The sequence below is a fragment of the Carlito syrichta genome, unplaced genomic scaffold (assembly GCF_000164805.1).
Source record: "Carlito syrichta isolate Samal-C Ts95f unplaced genomic scaffold, Tarsius_syrichta-2.0.1 Scaffold315331, whole genome shotgun sequence".
NCBI classification, from domain to species: Eukaryota; Metazoa; Chordata; class Mammalia; order Primates; family Tarsiidae; genus Carlito; species Carlito syrichta.
Genome location: NW_007259427.1, coordinates 534,196 through 540,195, shown reverse-complemented (window position 1 = coordinate 540,195; position 6,000 = coordinate 534,196). Strand labels below are relative to the sequence as shown.

Sequence of the window (6,000 nt, the reverse complement as noted above, 5' to 3'; positions counted from 1 at the left end):
ACTCGCTGTTTTCTCCCTTCCAGGCTCGAAGCCGCTGCTCTGCCGCGTTGGGCCCCTCCGGCCCGAAGCTGCCTCCGAGCGCTTTGCCAGTAAGTGGGGAGCCTCGGTGAGGCGCCCGCGGGTGCAGCTGGCTTTCGTTCGCGGACGAGGTGGCGTGGGTTACTGCTTGAATGCCGGGCTCCTCCTGCTCCCCGCCGGCCGCCGGCAAGCCCGAGCGCGGGGCTCTTCTCTCTGGGTCTGGGGGTGTCGCTTGGCGCCGTCTTTCAGGGTTTTCGTCAGGCCCCTGGCGCGAGGGTTCTTGCCGCGTCCTGAACGGTGAGGACGAAAAGAGCCTGTTAAATTGCCAGCTGGTCTCTGCTCTCCATCCTCTGCTCGAATGCGAGTCTTCACCTTGGCCAGATTTTTCAGCGTCGACGCGGATGCCCGCTTTCGCACGCTGAAAATGAAAAGCCGGTGACGTTTCCCCGACACCGTTTAGCGTTGTCTGTGGATGCAGCGATCTCTGAACACATTTGGGAGACTTTTAAACATTTTTTAAATCTTTATAGAAATCTAGATCTTTTTTTCCCCCCCCCCAACAGGTTTTATGACACTGCCGTGGCTTCACCTCTGTGGCGTCAGGGTAAAAACCCAGAAGTTGACCGACAGTACCTTGTGGGCAAATGAAAATACGTGTGCTTGGTTCATGGGCGAGTCCCTTAGGTCCTCGCCCGGTACCTGCTCTTGGGCTGAGCTCTCTCAGCCTGTAGAAATTAGGGGGCGCAGATTGGAGAGGGGGGGCGCTCCCTAGCTACGAGGAAACCCTGGGAGTTCGGGGAATGCCCCTTCAGTGTATGTTAGCAATAAGGGTGTGGTGAACAGAGTTTTTGTGTGCGCTTTTACTTGCTGATTATGGGCCGTAATTTTTAAGAAGCCAGGTGAAAGATACTGATTAGTTGTGTTATTTGAAGAACAACAATGTTTTATTTGACCAGGTATTAAACCCGTGATATTTGGTGCCGTTTCATTTTGTGCTCAATTAATTTTTCTAGATCTAAGTTACGTTTCAGTGAGGCCGTACTAATTGTCATCTACATTGAATCAACGTATATTTTGATCAGCTCACTGATGGGTATTGTTGATAGAAGATTACTATCATTCATCTTATAAAAAGGGATATTTCTGGTTCTTCTTGATTAAGGGTGGTTGGGTGTGTGTGTGTGGGGGGGGTATATTGTTTTGAAGTGCCTTAATTGTGGTGCCCTGGACTGAGATAGGGCTGCTGCTACTGTCTTTCCTGACTCCCGTGAGGTCATAGTCCAGAAGGATGAGGTCATAATTGCAGTGTTCCTCTGAAACCTCGATAGAGCCCAAGAGTACCAGCCGTTTAGAAGCTATTCATTTTTAGAAGCAGTTACTTAAGTACCTGATGTTTCTTGGTTCTCTTAAATCAACACTTTAAAACCAGTTAAGCATCCTACACAAATATGCTTCCTAGACAGAATTATTTGTGGTGATGATTATTGGTAAAATGGTACTTACTGTAACGAAATAACTTTGAACTGCTGGTAGTCATCGTTAAGTCACGTTTGTGGTATGGGGGTTAGGGATTGTCTGTAGTGCACTTGGCATTTTTGTTTTTCTACTTCTAGAGCACATCTTTCACTGAGTAGATAGCTACGTAAACATGAAGAAAGCACTGAGTTCAATAAATTTATCTTCTATGGAGGTCTTATGGTATTTAGGGATAGAAGAAGCCCTGTGTCTTTCAGGATCTTGAAATTAGGATCATAGGGAGCTCGTCACAACAATAAAAGTAATTTTTTGGCTGGGCTCAGTGGCTCAGCCTATAATCCCGCGCCTTTGGGAGGCTGAGGTGAGTGGATTGCCTGAGCCCGCGGGTTTGAGACCCGCCTGGGCAGGCGAGACCTCATCTCTACAATAAATCAAAAAAGTAGCCAGGCGTGGTAGCGAGCGCCTGTAGTTCCAGCTACTTGGAAGGCTGAGGCGGAAGGATCGCCAGAGCCCAGCAGGTCGCGGCTGCGGTGGCCGGGAGCGGCCGCTGCACTCCAGTCTGGGTGACAGAGTGAGACTCTAACTCAAAAATAATAATAATAATAACAACTTTTTGGAGTCCATTCAATAATAGAAGTAAATATGAAGTATGGAAATGTTACAGAGGAGGGAATGGTTAACTTCAGGGTCAGGTCAGAGAATGCTTCATAGAGATGCTAGCACTTGCACAGGAGTTTGGGGAATGAATAGTATTTTTAAGTGAAAGAGATGGACAGCTTTGTCAGTAAATGGGACAGCATTGTAGATAAAGATAGAAACAAGTAAACTAACTCTGTGTTCAAGAAATTCTGAATAGTTGGATTTTCCTGAAGTACATACAAAATTGGAAGAGAGAGCTAGAGAAAGCCCTAACTTATGTTATCATATTTAATAAGTCAAATAAATGGCTTTTTTGAGTATGAAGTATATATAAGATGGAGACTTCATTATTCTTTTGACATCTCTGTGGTCTTAAGTATAGAGGAACTAATAGTTTTTACTAATAGTCATTAAATTATAGAAGATAATAGAATAATAGAAGTTACATTTGCATGTGGTGAGCTGCCTGCATATTTGTAATTGTGAACTTAGTTGTGTTTCTTTTTCATTTTGACCATTTCTGTTTTTTAAATTGTCTTGTGAGGTTTTTTTTTTGTGTCTTTCCTTCAACTACTTACATTATCCTTGAAATTATTATTATTTATTTATATTCTTTTTGAGACGGGATGTCGCTGTGTCTTTCAGGCTGGTCCCAAACTCCTGAGCTCAAGCAATCCTCCCTACCTCCACCTCCTGAGTAGCTGGGATTATAGGCATGTACCACTATGCCTGGCTATCTTTGAAATTATTATTATTATTATTATTTATTTATTTATTTTTTGAGTTGGAGTCTCACTCTGTCGCCCAGACTGGAGTGTAGTGGCCGCTCCCGGCCACCGCAGCCTCGACCTGCTGGGCTCCGGTGATCCTTCCTCCTCAGCTTTCCGAGTAGCCAGAATTACAGGCGTGCGCTACCATGCCCGGCTAATTTTTTGATTTATTGTAGAGATGAGGTCTCGCCTGCCCAGGCGGGTCTCGAACCCACGGGCTCAGGCAATCCACTCAACTCAGCCTCCCAAAGGCGCGGGATTACAGGCTGAGCTACCGAGCCCGGCTTGAAATTATTTTTAAAAGGAGACTCAAATAGAGGAGAAAAATTTTACATGATCATTAGATTTCTACACTAAAACCTGATTTCTGTAGTATTTTAGTAATATGTAAATGTCTAAGATTGCAGCATTAGCCACCATATTCATAGACTAATGTTACATAACTTAGTTGGAGTTCATTATACTTTTATGAGCATTGTATGCCTTAATTGTGTCATTTATGTGTTTATAAATGGGCATACAAGTGTCTGAACTTTAAAGACCAAGTGTGTTTGAACGAGAAAGAAAGGGAGAATGGAAAGGGGAGGGGGAAGAACTGTATTTGAATCTCTTTATCTTAATATTTCTTAAATTTGACTATAGGTGGAGATGCAGATGTTTAGGACACAAGACTGGAGGAACACTAGCCCCACCCATTCTCTGAAATAGTGTCTTTAAAAAGCCTGATTTTTTTTTTTTTTTTTTTTGGTTTTACCTGTGTATCTCTTTTCTCATCAAAGTTATAAAAAAGTCACAGAGGAATTCCTGGATTGTATAACATGGCGCTATCTTGTTGTAACTTCTGAAAAATGTGTGATGAAGATAATGTTCTCTTATGAGCATGCAACATAATTAGTCTTTGACAGTTGCTGTCATTTGCCTTATGCATCACTAACATAAACGGCCAAAGGCATCTCATTGTCAATTCTGACCTGTAGTTGCCCTTTCTAAATTTTGACACAGGGCAAAAAAAAATCAATATTGCACTGATTACATTATGTTTAACTTTTTCAGTTTGGGTATAGATGACCGTTTTCCTTTTCAAGATGAGGATTTTTTAAAAATAGAAGTAATGTCCTATAGAACATTTGGGGGGAAATAGTGAAAATGATAGAAAGGAAAAGAAGCATGATGAGTAATTCCATGCATTTTTTTCTTCCTTTTGGTCCGTATATAAAATATTAATACATAGTTCCAAATTGGGGTTATTTTATAGTAAGCTTTATTCCCTTTTATTCATTTAAAAGTTACATTTACCCCTCCTCTACTTCTGAAGTACCCGTTGACATTGCATGTAGCTTTCTGTCATGGCTGTTGAGGTGGGCGATGTGTTGATATGTTCACTTTTTTTTAAGTACAGCATGTGGCACAGATAATTGAGCCTTTCCAGTTGTCTCATCTTCCATCCCTTTAGCTGCAGATTAAGTTGTGCTATTTTTTGTTCTTAATATTTGCTATTATGTAAAGTATAATTTGAGTGGCTGCCACTGTCTTACTCTCCCCTTTTCATGCCCTTACCCCTGATCAAACAAAGGGTGATTATTGTTATTATTTTTTGAGTTGGAGTCTCACTCTTTCGCCTAGGCTGGAGTGCAGTGGCATGCTCATGGCCACCCCAGCGTTGACCTGCTGGGCTCTGCCGATCCTTCCGCCTCAGCCTTCCAAGTTGCCAAAACCACAGGCACACAATACCACGTCTGGCTAATTTTTCGCTTACTGTAGAGACGAAGTCTCGCCAAGTTGCCGGGCTGGTCTTGAACCCACAGGCTCCCAAAGTGCTGGGATTACAGACTGAGCCACTGAGCCCGGCCAAGGGTTATTACTGGTGAGCAGTTCCCTCTTTCCATTCTACCCTTTCCGAAGGTAAAAGATATTAACACATGGGTTGCTGAGGTGAAATGGCACAGCCAGCTGGCTTCCCAGAAAAATAACTTTTTTGAGTGCTTATCGTCGGTTCTTTTCTCAGTTAAGAGTATTTGTTCTAGTACTTTTTTTTGCTTTGTCTCTCTGTCTTTTGTCTTTTCTTTGTCTTTCTGTCTTTTCACTCATTCAAGAAACATTTATTATCTGTTGTGTGTCCACTAGTTAAGACATAGTCCTAACTATGATTCTTGGGTATTGATTAGGTTGGTGTTTTTCTTTCTTTAGTATGTTATTTGTAGTCATTAGGTCTTTTACTCTTTTTAGTAGCTGACTACCCAACTAACTCAGTGCCTAAAAACTTTATTTCCAGATTAAAGCCTTAGCTTCTGTTAGGGCCTGATGTTGATTTAAGTTTCCAAACACTGTTTTGCAATGGAGCCAGATATGCTTAGTCAAATTTTTAAATAGCTTGTGTCAATACTTCTATGCCTCATAGGACCTAAGGCACGTTTTAGTCAAATAATAATAGTAAGAACACCAGTAGATTCTTATACAATTATGCACGACATAACGATGTTTCTGTCAACAACAGACTACATATATCATGGTGGTCCCATAAAATTATAATACTGTATCGTATTTGTTTATTTATTTTGAGTAGGAGTCTCTCTCTCTCTCGCTCAGGCTGAGTGTAGTGGCACATTCACGGCCACCCCAGCGTTGTTGACCTATTGGGCTCTGGTGATCCTTCCACTTTAGCCTTCCGAGTAGCTGGGGCTACAGGCGCGTGCCACCATGCCCGGCTAATTTTTGATTTATTGTAGACATGAGGTCTCACCAGGCTACCAGGGCTGGTCTTAAACCCTTGGGCTCAGGCAGTCCACTCACCTTGGCCTCCCAAAGCACTGGGACTACCGGCTAAGCCACCAAGCCTGGCCTGAATCACATTTTTATTGTGCCTTTTCTTTAGATATGATTAAATACACAAATGCCATTGTATCATAGTTGCCTACCGTATTCAGTACTGACATGCTATACAGGTTTGTAGCCTAGGAGCAATAGGCTGTATCATACAAAGGGGACCCCAAAAACCTGGAATTTATTTATAAAAAGCTGTATATTTATCTTACATGTTTAAACTTCAATCACCTTCAAAGCACTCTCCGTTTAATGCAATACATCTGTCGAGATGCTT

At 42.3% G+C, this 6,000-nt stretch overlaps 1 protein-coding gene across 3 annotated transcripts in view; it reads left to right on the top strand.

The window, feature by feature from the left end:
* Positions 1 to 7: 7 nt before the first annotated feature.
* GKAP1 (G kinase anchoring protein 1) overlaps positions 8 to 6,000 on the top strand; it is a 74,174-nt gene continuing 68,181 nt past the window's right edge. For all 3 annotated transcript variants that reach the window (XM_008072541.1, XM_008072542.1, XM_008072540.1), the window contains exon 1: positions 8 to 89. The gene's annotated coding sequence lies outside the window, so the exon portion shown is untranslated. The remainder of the gene's footprint in view (positions 90 to 6,000) is intronic.